Below are 18,874 nucleotides of genomic sequence, written 5' to 3' on the forward strand. Positions count from 1 at the left end.
ATATGCGGCAGTTTTGTTGACTTGGCGTCCTCCTATTGGTCAAAAATAGTATATTAAGATCAAATGGTCCCCAAAATCACTGATGACGCCATTGCTTAGCACCAAGTGAAGTGTCTTCTTTCTAGATTTGTTTGGGTGCAAAAGTGGTCAATCACGCGCTGGTCCAGAGTCCAAAACCTCCAGACAAATTGCTTTCTAATTTCTATAAGGTCCAAGCACTTTCCCAGTGTTTTGACCGGGACCACATGGTTCGACCTTTCAGACCAAATGGTTGAGCCTTATAATTGTTTGAATGGAATATCCTGGATACGACAGTAAGACCAATGTTTTAAAAATTGACTTGCAATCAGAACCGCTTTGACCACTGGTTATTGGGTGAAACAGTTCAATCGTCCAGTTCGAATAGATGGCCTATTACAATTTAAAAAAATAAAAATAAAAATAAAAAAGATTAAAAACTATTGTTCGGGTTGAACGGATCAATGGTTCGACTGTCTGGATCAACAGATTGTTGACCAAATCAGTGAATTTTGTCCAAAAAGTGGTTCAGGAATGAAATGAAACTGGATGTATGGATAATTTTCCAAGTCGAATGATCCAACCAATGTTCAAAGTATCGGAAATGTTAAGTGTATCAGTAAGGCAATTTTAAGAGACGTATCGGGATACACTTTGGATACACATGCATATCAGAGAAAAATTAAGATACGCTTGGAAACACTATAAATACTTTCATAAATAAAAAAAAATACATCAACAATTCTAAATATAAGACCTCATTGAGGTCTATATACATTAAATTAATATATTTTTATGGTTTTATAAATAAATATATTGTAGTTAATTATAATTTCATTATAAATTCTATGCTTAACTATAATTTATAAATTATAATTCTTAACTTTTAATGTATTATGGGGTGGGAAAAATCCAACTCTCCTATCCAACCATAAAACATGTATTGGCACAACTTCAATGCGAAAATATAATTAATTATTATTTACTTTTTATTTCCAAAAATTATAAAAAATAAATAAGCATTATATAATATTCAAAAATTAGTTATTAAAGAAGAAATTTCAATTGATTTGTGGACATGATAGATCATCCATAGAATTATAATATATTCAATCATTGTAATCAAATGATAAAATATAATTAATTAATTAATTAATTTTTAATTCTAAAAATATAAAAAAAAAATATTAATGAAGAAATTTCAATTGGTCTATGGATATGATAGATCATCCATAGAATAATATATTAAATTATTGTGATCAAATGATAAAATATAATTAATTATTATTTTATTTTAATTCAAAACTATAAAAAATAAAAAATATATTAAAGAAGAAATTTCAATTGCTCTATGGATATGATAGATAAATCCATAGATCTAAAACATATTTAGTCTTTATAGGAAAAGACTAAATATCTTCATGAAATTGTTTTTCATAAATCTACCGATAATACAAAAAGATTGTATTATAAGATTTCCATAAATATCTTCATTAATTTATATTGTATTATAAAAAAGCTTGTATTATAAAATTTCAGAAATTGTTTTTCATTAATTTATATTTTCCCTAAATATCTTCATGAAATTTCCATAAATCTATCAATAATACAACAAAAAAAAAATGTTTTTGAATGTAAGAAATGTAGATCAACATAAATTTAAACATTCAAGGAAAAAAAAGAAATCACAAGAAATTATAAACAATGAAAAAAAATTACCTATTTTTGCCATGTCAAAATTTGAAAAAATTTAAAAATTAATGAATCACACTTGTTTCATGCAAACTTTTGCAAATCTATTACTCTAGGAATGAAGTTTGGAGTTTTAGAGTCATTTGAGGGTGAAAGAAGGCTTATTTCGGGGAAATAAGCTTGATTTTCCCCTTTATTTTTTATTTTTAGTTTTTGGCCATATATTTTTCATCGATATGCTACCGATACGCCCCAATACACCCCCGGTATGCCCTTGATACACCTTCGATATGCCCCTGATATGGGTCTAATACGCATGAAAAAAAGATGAAATATCCGATTTCATATGTATCCTGTATCTATTTTTCAAAGATACGATACAATACTCTTCGTATCGGGCATATAATATCAAAATTTTAAACCTTAAATCCAATCATCTGAATCAGTGATGGTTCGAAAACCACATCTTCTTTTCAAATATGTGATTCACTTTTAAACCTCATGCTTCAATATAGGCCCAACGGATGATTCATGGACCACCAATAACAAGAATTGGGATCTGCTCTTCACAGAGAGCACCACACACCGACCACACAGCCATACCCTATGCTGCTGTATTGTAAACACCTCCCATGAATAATAAATATAAATATGGGAGATATTCTCAATGTACGGCCAAGACACACTGTTAGGTCCGTTTGAGGCGCTGTATGAATAGCAGAATCAGACTCCAATAACAATGGCTGGGTGCATTAGGTCTAGGCGTCTAGCCGTATAAGGCATATCCAAATTGCGAAGCTGGGTCCCAGTCCCACCACTCTTTCTGTGTGAGAGGGTGAAGGAAACATTATCCCGCATCCTCCTGTCTATCTTGTTTCCTTTGATGGGTCACTCACTACCCACGAACCACTTTCTTTCGATTCTAATAGATCAAACCCAATCAAATCTCCCTTAATTTTATTTTGGAATTTTAGGTAATAAAGCTATCAAGTGACCTAACAAATCACAATGCTGATCAAGCACCCAAATCGTTCATGTATTGGGCCATTTGGGACACCACCCAGTAATCAGAATCGCTTCAGTTAAAGGCTCTAGATTGATTGGCCCACCCACATCACAAATCTGCTTGTTTTTTCGTGACATTAGCTCATGGCTTACTAGAAACCGATAAAACGGATTCCACTTTTCAGATTATAAAACAAAAAGAAAGAAAAACTAGATAGGAGGATGATGCTTCCATTTGATTGACCTAATAAAAGTCATATGGTGCGTGTACCGGAATGTTGGGATAAGGTTTTATTTAGTATTCAATATTGTTCACAAAAGAACGATCAACTAATGGATATCTAATGTAACAATTTTAACTTTGCAGCATGGGCTCATCTCAGCCAAAACGTAGCTTACCTAACAGAGACTGTGCGTAGGGATGGGTTTGGGGAGGTATGCATGAGGGTTTTATAAATTCTAGGCCTTTTAAATTCGTAGTGGATTGGATTTTTAGAATTCAAATCTTCACCGTACATGAAAATATAAAACCCTCCTTCACCCTATCCTTCTAGTATTTAAAAATGAAATGAGCCAGATTGACAGGTTGGGTCTAGAATCTGAATCTAATTTCTTAATATTTACACAGTTATATTAAAAGTAAAATAGTATTAACAAACATCAAAATTTCTAATTATTTGATTAAATATATAAAAATACATAAATTATCAATTATCATTCATATAAAATTCAAAATATTATCACATTCAACATCTAATGCATAAGTTCCTATGCCTTCTAACAATATACAGGTGGGGGAAGGCCGAATTGTGAAATCCTTGCCCCCAAAATCCGTCTTTTAAGGAGAAAAACCCTCTATGTTTCCACCAGGTTGGATAGAAATTGCCATTCCTAACTATGCATGTATTTGTGTAAATAGAACTGACCCAACTCAGCTTTTCTTAATGGAAGTCGGTGTTAGCAGAATTGGACCAGGAAAAAACCGGGAATGTTTACTGGATTGGATCGCAGTTATACCGGTTAACTGGCCGATCGGTTGATGAAGGGTGATTTGGCACGACCTAGTAAGAAGGGGACACGTAGACGCGATTTGCTCGAGGGGTGACAACTCAGCCGAACGAACCCATTTTGCAAGATTCGGAGCTCGAGTGTCCTGCCACCTCGGCCTAAAAAACCACCTTGGCGTAGTGATACCTCGATACCCATTCCAGTTCGGGACTAAAGAATCGAAGTGCCAGTTCGGAGCTAATGAGTCGAAACACCACATAACCTTCTCCAAAGGCCTCTCCATGGACCCTGAATTTCTCGGGATCACGATGAGACTCATCCTAGCTCCACTTGAATCGGAGGTAAATGATAAACCTTATCAACATATTGCTCTCCTTCAAAAATGGAACAAACCTTGTATGCACAGTCCGAAGATCCTGGAGCTCTTTCATAAGGCCCACGACTACTCCAGTCTTGCAGGGAAATTTTGGGAGCAGGTCCGGAGATAGGCAGCTCAACAGGGCCAATCCTCCTCGGCACTCCCAATAGGAAACTAACGGCTTGCGAGGAGATAATAACTAGCTGGGAGTTCGGGGCACGAACTTGAGGCAGGACCTTCCCCCCCGGTCCCTCGCGATAGCTAATACGAATCCCACAACCAAGAGAACCTAGCGAGAAGGAACCAAGATCCACCTCGCAATAATGCCGAAATACTAGACTAGACTGAAGTCAGCAACACCAATGCTGAGCCGATGAAGAAGCAACAACGGCGACGTCGCAACACGCCACCCCTCGGCAAGGAACAACCTACCCGTGAATCCATGCCAGCAAGCAGAGCAAGCCAAAGAAAAGGAAGAAGTGAGCACATTAGCTACGAAGACTGCACCTCCACTACTTTGCCGGTCATCCCCACTGTCTCCTGAGCTCTTGGCAACTCCAATGCCGAAAGATTTCAAGGTAACCCCGTTAGACAAATATGACAGGTCATTCGACCTCAATGACCATGTGGATTCTTTCTAGTCTTAAATGCACCTAGTTGGGGCTGATGAATCCTGCATGTGTGTAGTCTTCTCCACTACGATTAGGGGGGTAGTCCGAACTTGGTATCGGAACCTTGCGTCGGGCTCCATCAAAAGCTGGTCCTAATTTTCTGACCTGTTTACTACGCACTTCATCACCAATAAGAAGTGCCCAAAGTCACAAGAAAGCCTTTTGAACGTGGTTCAAAGGGAAGGAGAATCAATTCGAAACTATATAAAGCGCTTCAACGATACTTGCTTGTAGATACTGGACCTCGATTCAGTGGTGCGACTCATTACAGAAAAGAAAGGAATCACCCATAAAGAGTTCAAGTGGCACGCGGTAGCTAACAAACCGAAAGATATCACTAAATTCCTCAAGTTGGCAGATCAGTTCATCGATACCGAGGAGGACATCAACCAAAAGATTGACAATCTACCGTCAGAAAAGAGGAAAAGAGAGAATGAAGGAACAAGCAGTGGTGGGCAGAAAAGAAAGAAAAGCAAGTCCCCGAGTAGGGGAAGAAGCAAGTCAAGAAGTCGGTCCCCCTCGTGCACCTGCAAGTCAGGTTGGCGCTCTAGGACCCCACCTGTGGAGAGAACGAAATATACGCCTTTGAATGCTAAGTGATGAGAGATCTTAATGGCTATTAAGGATTCCTCCTTCGTCAAACGGCCTCCCAGGTTAAGGTAGATCCAGCAACAAGAAACCCGAATGTCTACTACCATTTCCATTGAGATCATGGACACAATACAGAGAATTGTAGAAATCTCCGTGACGAGATCGAGGAACTTATTCGCCTCGGGTACCTGAAGAACTTCATACTACGAGAAGAGAGGGGACAAGGAGACTAACAGGGGGACCAGAGGAGGAACGACCCTGAGGTCAGCAGGTAGAATGAGCAACCACCAACAGTTGCCAGAGGAAAGACCAGTTTGCGGGGTAATTAACATGATCACCGGTGGGTCCATCATCGCCAGATGTACATTAGCAGTTAGGAGGACCTTGGTTTGTGAATTGGAGAACGAAGAAGAAAACCCACCAAAGAGACATCGGCTCGAAGAACTGATATACTTCATTGAGGACGATGCGCGCGGGATCCAGTACCCTCACGATGATGCCCTAGTGGTGAAGCTAAGAATTAACGACTTCGAAGTATAACGCATCTTGGTAGACTCAGGCAACTCAGCAGATATACTATTCAAGGAGAACTTTGACAAACTACAGCTACAACAGAGCAACCTGAAACCAGCAGATACACCTTTGATTGGGTTCAGTGACGAGGAGGTCAGACCTCTTGGTCGAATCATAGTACCCGTGGAAGCCGACACGTGGCCAACCATTGTGCGATTTGAGCACATGTTCCTGGTAGTCGTGACTCCCTCCCCCTACAACACCATAGTAGGTCGGCCTATCACGCATGTTTTACATGCGAAAGTATCCACTTACTATTTAGCGATGAAATTCTCAACTGATTACGGAGTGGGAGTCATGAGAGGTGACTAGCTCGATTTCCGCAAGTGCTACGTGGCTGCCTTGAAAGGGAAAGCAAAGCTAGTAGAGGATGTCGAGCTCGAGCGACCAGTGGAGTATCTTGATGAACGAGTTGCCTCGAAAGAAGAGACAGTCCACATACCAGTCTTTGTCGCCGAACCAGTCAAGACCCTTCGGTGCCTCGATCAGCGAACCACTCCAAACCTAGCTAGTAAGTTTCTTATTTGAAAATTTAGATATTTTTGCTTGGTCCGTGGCAGAGATGCTCGGGATTGATCCAAAAATTATAACTCACAAACTTAATACCGACCCTTTAGTCAGGCCAGTAAGGCAGAAGAAATGCAACCTCGCCCCGGAATGTTCGAGGGTAGTCGATGAAGAGGTTGGGAAGCTCCTCGCGGCAGACTTCATCAGGGAAGCCCATTACCTGAGCTGGGTGGTTAACCCGGTTCTGGTGAAAAAAACCAATGGTAAGTGGTGCATGTGCATTGACTACACCGACTTGAATAGAGCCTACCCAAAAGATTACTTCCCTTTACCCAAGATCGAATGCCTAATGGATGAGACCTCAAGGCATGAGTTGCTAAGCTTCCTATACGCTTATTTCGGTTACAACCAGATTAGGATGGATCCTGCTGACAAAGAGAAGACCACTTTCATAACTGGGCTCAGTTTATATTGTTATAAGGTCATGCCCTTCGGATTGAAAAATGCTGGAGCAACATTCCAGTGCCTTGTAAATAAGATTTTTGAGCCGTTAATTGGCAATAAAGTAGAATGTTGTGTTGATGACATGGCTGTAAAGACCCAATTTTCAAATTCTTTGTTGAATAATTTAAAAGATGTTTTTTCAAATTTTATGAAGATATAACATGAAGTTGAATCTGAATAAATGCATCTTCGGAGTTACTTTGGGTAAATTTTTAGGCTATATAGTCAACCGACGCAGCATCGAGGCCAACCCGGACAAAATAAAAGTGATTTTAGATATGAGAACACCTCAGAAAATAAAAAAGGTCCAGAGGCTGACGGGCTAGATAACCGCCCTGAGCCGCTTCATGTCCAAATCGACAGGTCATTTTTACCCTTTTATAAAGATATAAAAATGAGTAAGGACTTTGAATGGACTGAAGAATGCCAGCTCGCTTTTGACGAGTTGAAAAGATACTTAGGTACCGCCCCTAGTTTTAACTCGACCCGAAGAAGGGGACGTGTTAAAGCTATACCTCTCTGCGAGCGATGAAGTGGTTAGTTCAGTACTAATCAAAGAAGTAGACCGGGTCCAACGACCCATCTACTATGTTAGAAAAATTTTGTAGGATGCAAAAACTAAATATCCAGAGATCGAGAAACTAGCATACGCACTAATTATAGCAGCTCAAAAACTTCACCCGTACTTCTAGGCCCATACTATCGTCGTTCTCGCCAACAATCCCTTGAGGCAGATTTTGCTCAAGCCTGAAGTGTCTGGGAGATTAACGAAGTGGTCCATCGAGCTGAGCGAATACGATATCCGGTATAAGCCTCGACCAGCATTCAAAGCTCAAGTCTTGGCCGATTTTGTAGTAGAGTGCACATTCAGCACAAAGACCCCCGAGTTGACCTATTTCGCTTACACAACGGGAGCATCAACCAGTGCAGCACCAGTCCCAGTCAGAGTTGAACTGACCTAGGACGAGGAGCCTACATCCTCCACGTCGATGGCTCATCCAACCAGTAAGGAAGCGGTGCAGGATTGATACTATACGGCCCAAGCGAGGTGAAGCTGGAGTATGCTCTCCGGTTCGGATTCAAGGGATCGAACAACGAGTCAGAATATGAAGCGCTGGTCGTCGGGCTAACATTAGCAAGGGAAATGAAAACAAAGCACCTCATCGTATGCAGCGACTCACAACTAGTGATTAACCAAGTCACTGGTGAGTACGAAGGCCGTGACCCCACTATGGCAGCTTACTTGGTCAAAGTCAGAGGGATCCTGCATAGCTTTGTCTCCTACTTTATTAGACAAATTCCGAGGTCCGAGAACGCTGAGGCCAACGCCTTATCACAACTAGCTAGCATGAGAAGAAACACCATGCGAACTGTGTACATAGAGGACTTACCTCGGCCCAACATTCACGGGGAGGAAAAGAGGTCGCTCCTGTGTTACAAGCAGAACCGAGATGGATCGACCCGCTCGCAAGTTATCTACTACACGGGACCCTACTACGGAACGCAATGCGGCTCGGAGGGTAGAGCGCTAGTCAGCCAAGTACGTCCTCATAGATGGACAGTTATACAGAAGATCCTTCACGCTCCCTTACCTGTGCTGCTTGCGACCCTCAGAAGCTGAGCATGTACTTCATGATACCCATGAAGGCTTGTACGGTGGACACTTGGGGGGAAGAGTCCTCACACAAAAGTGTTGCGGCAAGGCTATTATTAGCCCACGATGACGACAGATGCCAACATCCACCACCAACCCGTTGCTGATTTGAAATACCTCACCAGCCCGTGGCCCTTTGCGCGGTGGGGAATCGACATTCTTGGTCCTTTCCTGCCAGCAACTGGACAGAGGAGATTCTTGGTTGTAGCAGTAAATTATTTTACGAAGTGGGTGGAAACTGAACCCTTGGTAACGATCACAGCCCGCAACATACAAATTTTCTTCTATAAAAGCATAGTTTTCCGCTTCAGACTACCCTGAGTGTTGATATCCGACAATGGGAAGCAGTTCGAAGATGTTAAGTTTTAAAATTGGTGTGCCAAGATGGGGATTCAACAAAACTCCACCTCGGTGGCACACCCCCAAGAAAATGGGCAAGCAGAAGTAACTAACAGGGCAATACTTCACGGATTGAAAGTCCGCTTAGCTCAAGCCAAGGGATTGTGAGTGGACGAGCTGCCCAGTGTCCTTTGGGCATACCGAACTACTATTAAGATTGTGACGAGTGAAACCCCTTTCAACTTCACGTATGGCACAGAAGCGGTGATCCCGGTGGAAATCGAGGTACCCACATTACGTTTGGAGGCTTACAATGAGGAAGTGAGCGATGACGAGCTCCGTACCAACCTGGACCTGGTAGAGGAGGTACGAGACCTGGCCTATATTTGGACCGCAGCCTACCAACAAAGAGTAGCTCGGTACTATAACACCCAGGTCAGAAAACAACAGTTCCATGTCTACGACCTGGCTCTTCGAAAACTTATGGTACCTGAGCCCAACGTAGGTAAGCTCGGGCCGAGCTGGGAAGGTCCATACCGTGTAAAACGGGTATTCGGGGAAGGCACATATGAGCTTGAGACTTTGGAAGGGAAGCAGGTACCTCGAGCATGGAATATTGATAACCTAAGAAGGTATTACTTATGAACCCATGACTTTAGGACAAAATTTCTCTAAGTCTATGTGAATACCGAACGGGTGAACTGGTTGAAAAAGATGACCAACTGGAGAGAGGACTACGAGTCACTCCTAGGAGCCTAAGGGCTATGGCACCAAACTGACAAAAGACCTCGACACTATGATAAGTCCTAGTCGTCTCTTTGGCATAGGCAAACAAGTCCTAATTGCATCTTTGGCATAGGCAGACAAGTCCTAGTCGCCTCTCCAACATAGGCAGACAAGTCTGAGTCATCTCTTTGGCATAGGCAGACAAGTCTTAGTCGCCTATGAGGCATAGACAGCTCGGGTGCAAACCCTATGGTGTCTATCCACATTGGAGTACAACGTAAGGTTAATCCCACCTGGAGTCCAGCTCATTAGCTCGGCACTAAGGGATAACCAACACTTAGGCAAGTGAGTAGCCTGTGCGTAGATAGGTCGGGTATATACCCTACAGTGTCCATCCACCTTGGCGTCCAACGGTACGGGGTTATTCCTACTTGGAGTCCAGCTCGTTAGCTTGGCACTTCGAGGTAACCAACACTTAGAAAAAGTTTTACTCAAAAAAAGATTTTGATGTACTCACACACATGAGACTTTTTGAAGTATTGTGTTTCATTAACAGAAGTTCCGAATACAAAAAAAAAACAACTACTACAACCGAGCTTGGAGGCCTGGGATATACATTATATATAGGGGGTCCAAGAAAAGAGGCATGTCTAAGCATCAGATTTGTCGGAATCCCCTCCAGCAAGTAGGTCAATCTCCATGTGGTCCTCCTCCACGTCGTCTTGGCCTGCCTCCCCTGACGGTATCGCCTTGAGAATTTCATCACCACTTTCTCTTTCGGAGGAGTCAGGTGTCAGCCTCCTTCTCCATCTTAGGAGTGATGGTGGACATGGAAATAGATATGAAGTCGAGCTCGGGAAACTTCTGCCGCATCAACCACTTGCAAAGCTTGAAGCCCGACCGGTACGAGCTAGAGCCATACTCGACCTGGAGATCGTGAAACTTAGGGGACTCCTTGAACTCCTTCAAGGCGTGATCTCTCTCTTGAATCTGCGCCTCCTCGATGGCGGTGTCGAAGATCTCGATGTGCTCCTTGATCATCACCTCGAGGTTCTTGTTCTCCTGAAGGTGAGCCTCCTTCTCCCCTTTGAGCTTCTTCTCCTCCGTCAGCACAAGGATCAGCTCCTCTTGGCTCTAAGAACTTCACCCCGAGCTAAATTTAGCTTGCGATAAAGCTTCCGAACATTTTCTTCAGCCTCCTGAACTTGCTTCAAGCGGATCTTAGACTGGTAGATGAGTAAGTGGATAGCGGAGTTCACTTAATAAATAGAAAGCAAGCGTAAGTACCATTAACAGAAGAATAAGAAGGTAAACAAAGGGGTAGGTTACTTACCACCATACAGTAGCTAGCCGCTCTCCCTCTGAGCTGAATCATTGGCATGTCAGCCCACTCCGGGACCTCTACAGAAAACATGGCCGGCCTTCGAGAGCTCGGAGAAGGTCTGCTCTGGCGCTGTGACCTTGGGATCAGCAGGAACCGAGGAGCTGACCTCCTCTCGACGGGACCTCTTTGAGGCCTTTCTCTTCTTTCCCTTCTGAACACTCCTCAGAAGGTTAGCAGCATCAACACCCGTCATAGCTTCTGCAAGAGAAAAGAAAAAGAGTCATCCACGAATTGAAGTAAGTGCAAAAAGAAAAAAAGGAAAAGTGGTGTGTGTGCCGAGGTGGAGGCCTACCAGGAGGACTCAGCCCACCTCGTACAAGCTTTTCCTCAGCCATAAAATCTTTCATTTCAAGGCCGAGGACCTTCCAAGAGTTGATGACCACCCTAGTCTCAGCATCTAGCCTCACTCCGGGGTCCTTAATGGCCACTCGCTAGTGAGTCGGGAATGGTCATCCCTTAGGATTCCGAACAAAGAAATACCTCCTTCCATGCCAGTACTTTGTTCGGGTTACCGATAGAAACTTGAACCCAGGGCGAGGAGAGATATAATAGCTCTGCTGGGTGTCCCCGCGCAGGCAAGAAGAGTTCTTGATGGAGCAAATCAAACTAAAGATGTCTAGGGTAAGAGGCCGGTTATACTCGTGGAAAAGTGAGGTCGTGCCAATAATGTTACGGATGGAGTTCGGGTATAGCTGGTTAATGGTGATGTTGAAGAACTTAATGATTTCTATGATGAAAGGGTGGAGTGGGAAGCGCAACCCAGCTATTGATGAAATGGTGATGTTGAAGAACTCAAAAACCACGAGCTCGTGATGACCGTGAACCCAAGGGTATTGACCCAAAGGAATACTAAAGATAAGGGTGTCAGGGAGACGGTAACAGGCTACCAAGGACAACAATCTATCTAAAGTCATCGTGGAAGGGCCGAAATCGTCCAAATCCCGACCTCGAGAAGAAGATAGGACCCCTTCTCTGGAGGTCGGTTGCTCTACCTGAAGATCAGGTTCCTCAAGCTGAGATGGCTCGATATCAAGCAAAGGAATTTCTCCTAAAAGGTGTAAAGAGGAGCTCTCTAGCGAAGAGCTGGCCCCACTGGCAGGAGCCAAGGACCGCACCTCAGCACCCTCAAGCTCACTAGTATCGCTAAGTAACCTATCTAAGCTAGCACTAGACATATTGGCAAGCTGAAGGACTCCAACGCGACCTCAAGAGAGCTCAGTTACGCGATTTATGGCAAAGATAATGGGCCCCTCGACCCTCTATTTATAATCCACCACATTCGGCAATCAATGGTTGAGACCTATACAATCCGACGACTCCCATGAAAATCGGTTGCACGCTACCCAAGGACAAAATCGGTTGAGCGTGCCCTTTGGCGTTCGCGGAGTTTATAAACGGTGTGACGTCTGCGTACCCAAGACGCGACCGGGGTCATTTCATGGTTGAGCCAAATGGTTGAACATGACTGACCAATGGTTCGCCCTCCAAATTGTCTAGACTTCGCGCCAAATCCACCTGGACTTGTCATGAACTCCCCGCACCGGGTTAGGACCCTTGGCACGAGGAGTGGAGGGCAATCGATGAAGGGTGATTTGGCACGACCTAGTAAGAAGGGGACACGTAGACGTGATCTACTTGAGGGGTGACAGCTCAACCAAACGAACCCATTTCGCAACATTCGGAGCCCGGGTATCCGGCCACCTCGGCCTAAAAAACCACCTCGGCGTAGAGACACCTCGATACCCATTCCAATCCGGGACTAAAGAATCGAAATGCCAGTTCGGAGCTAATGAGCCGAAAGGCCACATAACCTGCACCAAAGGCCTCCCTACGGACCCTGAATTTCTCGGGATCACGATGAGACTCGTCCTAGCTCCGCCTGAATTGGAGGTAAATGGTAAACCTTATCAACATATTGCTCTACTTCAAAAACGGAACAAACCTTATCTGCAGAGCCCACAGATTCCGGATCTCTTTCGTAAGACCCACGACTACTCCATTATATAGGACATGAAACTTCAAGGCAAAGGTACGCGTGATTATTTTACTCACTAGCATTCAAGCACTCAAGATTTAGCTCGCATTCATAGTATAAATACTGACTTAAGCATCGGAGTGACCTTGCCGGGTTAACTACCCTGGGTTCTCTGATCTACTATTCTGCAAATCGGTTCAGCTCGCCACCCAACTGAAATTCAAATAATTTTCTAGCTAAAAGTATCTAGATCGCGCACTATTAACTGAACCGGAAACCGTTCAACTATATACCTGATGTGCTCCAACTCTAACAGCGTTGCTTGAAAGTTGAAACTTTACATTTGGGCATCTATGAAGAGGAAATTAGCGAGTTATCAAAAGGACTATTTCTTCTATATTGTTGCATCATCGTTGTTAGTTCGAGTTTGCCAAGCAAGTTAGGTACCGGTCATGCATACTTTTTACAGGATAGTTGATAAAGAAAGTCATCTCCTTAAAAGTAGAAACTGCCAAGAGAAATAAAGCGAGATAAGAAAACAAACTTGTCTTTGGTGACTGAAGGCCACCTCGTTGGTTATCGCAAATTGGCAAAGCAACCGGGTTCACATGTTAAATATATTGAGTCATTCAGCAGAGTTTCCGTCTGGGTTACAACCACTACCACTCTATGATGTTGGAAGCCTTGAGATTTTGATTGGTCTCGCTCTCATCTCCTTTTTCATACAATCGCTCTAAGCCTGCATTTGTCATTCTTTATTTTAAAGACTTTTTTTTTTACAGTTAAAATGTTTTTATGAATTCTGAGTTTTTAATTATAAAAAGGAGATAAATCCTTAAAATAAAAAGTGCCAAATGCAGCTTAAAATCCCAAGTTTTATATTCCAAGTCTGTGGATTCTGAACCATAGTCACAATTCAATGGATTGGGTTATTTGGGTTTTAAAATCTAAATAAAGAGGTTATTATTCTTTTTTATTTGCTTGTGTCATTAATTCCTTAGGGTCCATTTGGTTAAAGGGAATAGGGCTCTGGAATCGGAATTGAAATGGGTCATTCCGATTCCAACGATTTGGTTGGGTGGAATTGGAATTCCATTCTCATTCTTGGTGGACCCTCCCCTTTGGGAATGAAATCCCATTCAGATGATTCCAATTCCATTTCAATTTTTGTCCGAACCAAATAGAGTATGGGAATATACCATCTAATTCTGATTTAAAGGGATTTTGATTCTGATTTCAACTAGGGTTCACTTGGTTCAGTCAGAATTAGAACCGAATTCCCTTGATTGTTGGTCTCAGGCGGTGTTTAATTGATATTTAACGAACTCGAGTGAAAGAGGTGAGAGTTGTCTCAGGCGTTCGATTCTTTGAGCCCTTATCCCTGTTTTATATTAACATTATTTCAGTTTGTTAGGAATAGGTTTGAATGAAAGGGGAAGAACCCATTTGAAGAACCCTTCAAATGGGAGGACATTTGAAATGTCGGTTAATTCCACTTGAACATGCTAGATTTACACATGAAAGGGTATTGACATGGCAACCTCTGATTTTATATATAAGAAGATCTAATTAAGGGATTGGTGTATAGAAGATCTGGAATCCTTTGAAATTGGAATCGGAATGATTTATTCCTAGTTTGTTTGGTTTAGACAGTAATAAGAATGGAAAATGAAATCAACTGGAATGAAATTTCATTTCTTCAAATGAAGGAATGCCAATCCGATTCTGCCATTTCATTTCTTCAAATGAAGGAATGCCAATCCGATTCTGCCCAACCAAACAGTTGGAATCGATTCCAGACCCTTATTCTAATAAACCAAATGGATCTTTAGTTCTACACAAACCCCAGAAGCCTGAAATTGGTCCACCCAACTAGTGGAGGTTGGGGTGGGGGCAGAAAGTGGTCCATTTTGTCATCCAAATTTCCATGGATAGACCTTATTGGGGGCCCATCACCTGACCCCACTGAAACTCAGAGGCTTTTTGCTTTTTCACAGGGCAGGGCCCACATAAATGCACCATGGTAGTAAAGATGACACTGAGATATAAGGCAGCAGGGGCCATGGCATGGGGGTAAGAATGTAAGGTTATGTTTAATTTGAAAGAAAATGAACGGAAAAAAAAGGGATAGGTAGGAAAAGTTTTATAAACTTTGTACTTATTTTTCTGTCTTTCCCTACTTTCTCCTTCAAGTCAAACATAGCCTAAGAGAATACAAGGCTCTCCGGTTAAAAGACAAGTTGAAAGGAGCCGTAGTGGTAGGAAGAAGAGCATCATCATATATAGGCTAGACAAATTATGTCTCTCATGTGCCCGTGGCCGTGGGGAGGAGGATTTTCCAAATTTAACCCTATACAGATTTTCTGAATCTTCATCCACATTGGGCTGATAGGTTTCTGGTCTCATGTGTTCAACCTCTCTTTTCATTTTTTTTTTCTTCCCTTCTCCATTTTGGTGGTCACAATTCAACTCTCTGAGTGGCCCCAACCACATTTGAGGTTGACAATCCACTCTCTATGGACTTCAAAACTATCACCGGCCACCCCAACCACATGTATATGGTAGATGCACAACTGGCTATGAATACAAGTTCAATCCCGTAAATCCGACTAAAAGGCTGTATTTGGTTTGGCTGAAAACAAAGGGTGGGCTTAGTTGTGCTGAGAGACTACTCACTACTGAGCATTATTGCCCATAATTTAACAAGATTCATGTAGCCAATCCCATGTTTGTTAAGCAAAATTGAGACAGAAGGAGCCTTATGGCATTTCAATTGGGCCAAGTTGGCCCTTCCAAGCATTAATTTTGAGTCATGTAATGCTAGATATATTTTTTTTATTTTCATAATTTTTAAATGAAACCTAATGTGATTTTAATTATTATTATTATTATTAAAATTATATTCATTACTTATTGATAAATAAATTTACTGTAATTTTTACTTTTTTATTAATTTTATTACATGTAAAATGAATTTTAAATTAAAAAATTAATTTGAAAGGTAATAGTCATAAATTTTTTAAGTTTATTAATAAATTTGCCACATAGGTACACTTGTTTGTATTGGGCATTCTTAAGTGAACTTGAGGCAAAAGGAGACTTATGACATTCTGAACTGAGCAAAATCTGTCCAATTCCAAGTCCAACTCAAAGATTATTTTTTAGACTATGTCTAACAGCAAGCCAAGTTACACCCTCATTGATTTTGGCCAAAATTTGTATTAAATTTAAAAGAAATTTAAATATTTCTATGAATAGGTTTCTATTACTTTCTATAGTTTTTTATACTTATAAAAACGGAATTTATATGGATTCCCTCTAAGGTGCTCCCACACAGTTCAATTTAATAGAATTTAAATGCATGTATTTGGACAGTTGAGAGTAGGGATGTAAGCGAGCTGAGCCTACCGGCAAGCTATTTGGGCTTGGCTTGCTAAACACTCAAACTTGTTGAGCCGAGTTCAAGTTTCACAATTCTTGGCTCAAGTGGCTCGCGAGTCTAATCAAGCTTATAATAAAATACTATTTTTTAATATATTTGTATTTATAATATAAATGAACATTAATTTTTTGGCATTAACTTATTATATAATATAAAAAATACATTAAAAATTGATTTTCATAATAATTTTTTATTTATAGTATTTATAATATTAATATATCTATAATTTTTAATATATAATTTTATTTAAATATTTTTAATTTATTTATAATTATTAATACTATTTTATGCATAATTGGCTCGAATAGAATCAAGCTCGAATAACTCACGTGTATTGACTAGAGTTAGAACCAAAAACTCAATTGAGTTCGAGTTGAATTTCAAGCTCTATGTTTTTGAGCCCAGCTCTTTACACCCTTAGTGGAGAGGTATAAAAAAAAAAGAAAAAGTTAGGTAGTGTTATTAGGAGTAGAATGGCGAAAAGATGATCCAACCTACGAACCCGACCCGACAGCCATTTGCCATGTCTATTTGGGGGTGAGATAGATAAAAAATAAGTTTTAGACAATTGCGAATGTAGGATAATTTTGAAGAGATTTTAGGAAGCTAAAACGGTAATTGGAAACGTGAGATAACATTTTTAAATAAAGACTAGGTTGAAAATATAAAAAAAGTTTTTCTTGGAAAAGAAAGGACTGAAGAAGATGGAAAACGGTGCTGACATGGACAGCAGCGTTTTCTATATAAAGGAGTGGGATTATATGGGAATTGGGAACCGACCATATATAAGCCAAAACTGAATGAATCAACAAATTTTGGTCTAACTGGATCTTGACTTGAGAATTCTTGCATAGGTGGCAATGGACGTGGCTGGCTATGGCTAAAGTGGTCACCTGTTTCTACCACGTCAGACAATCCCTTTTGGATAGAAAAAGCAAAGCAAGCAAAAGAATCAGCAGCTGCTGCCACTAACACGCGCGGTCACTTGAGAAAACCTCTGATAGCGACAAATGATGCAGAGTTTGATTATGTGGTGGTCGGTTCTGTGGGGAAGCAAGAGGGCCCTCCTCTCGTATCCTGTCAAATGGGTTTTCTGTTTTATTGAGCTTTTATCATATCTCCCCCACTTCAATAATAAATTAATAATAGCCTGGGATCACACCCATAAAAAGCCTATAAATAGACAGTTATATACCACAAATATGCCTCCAGAAAAATTTTAAAAAGTAAATATGAATAAAAATCTACGTATATTTCTTTTGTAAAATTAAGCTTGTATAGATGTGCTTTCCATGTGGATTTCCCCTGAAAAATATTCCCATCTTACGCATGGATGGGAGCTTTAGAACTTAATTTTTTGCCACCTCATCTCTCTTTCTGGATCAAGTTTTGGATTACATTCTACGTGCAGAATAAAGATCTCTCTCTTCAAGCACTGTCAACTCAAGAAAGTTACCATAATGGAAAGTCTTCCTGGTTAGTGGATTAGTATTTGGCACATTCTAAGAATAAATAATCCGGGAAAGAATCTCCTGCCCACAAACTTTTTCAACATCGCTGCGCACATGTCAATCCCACTTGCTATCATCATTTCTCCTAGTATTTTTTGAGAACATCGGATTAAGTCCTCGCAAGACCGTTACAGTCTTTTACAGCCTTGCATTCGGAATATTTTCCTATAAAAAAAAAAAATATATATATATATATATGTAAATATACATATTCTTAATACAAGGTTGCAAAGGACTATATGAATGATATGAACAGAGTCTTGTAAAGACCAAATCCAATTTCATTTTAGAGTGCTAACTAAGAAAAATTTAGGCTGCGTTTGTTTCTCAACGAAATTACTATCAGACTCAAACATTATTTTAGTTATTATACATTGCTTCTGCTGCATAAAAAGATCATCTTACTTTCTTAATTATTCTTTCTTTTCTTTTCTGATATAAAGCAAGCTTTCCACTACCACCTCTTACCCTTGTGGACCCAAATTTAGCTTAAATTACTTGACCGTGGCGCAAAAGTCAAATTTAGCAACCACTACGTTGATTGTGTGGACACACTTTTTTATTTGGTGGGGTCTACTTAATTAGAATGTCACTCTAACCATATTGCAAATTCACATTCAATCCAAAATTATCTCTTTCTACAACTTTCCCAAGAACGCACTCATATACATATGGATTGAAACCAAGTTCAAAAAGGTTAAGAACCTTGCGAGCAGATGTTTTTTGACTTTACAATCTCGAGACATCATAAAACAATTCAGATGCAAGAGATTCTACTTTTACGCATAAAGGGCCATTAGCTAAATACATTGATCCATGCTCTCTGGGACGGTTGATACATTGGTAGTGTTAAAGGCTAATTTGGGAGTGCTTAAAAATAACTACTTATTTTGGGCTGGGACTATATCAATAAACA

Source organism: Nelumbo lutea, chromosome 6, assembly GCF_056320005.1.
Source record: "Nelumbo lutea isolate HS-2025 chromosome 6, American lotus-T2T, whole genome shotgun sequence".
Classification (NCBI taxonomy): domain Eukaryota; kingdom Viridiplantae; phylum Streptophyta; class Magnoliopsida; order Proteales; family Nelumbonaceae; genus Nelumbo; species Nelumbo lutea.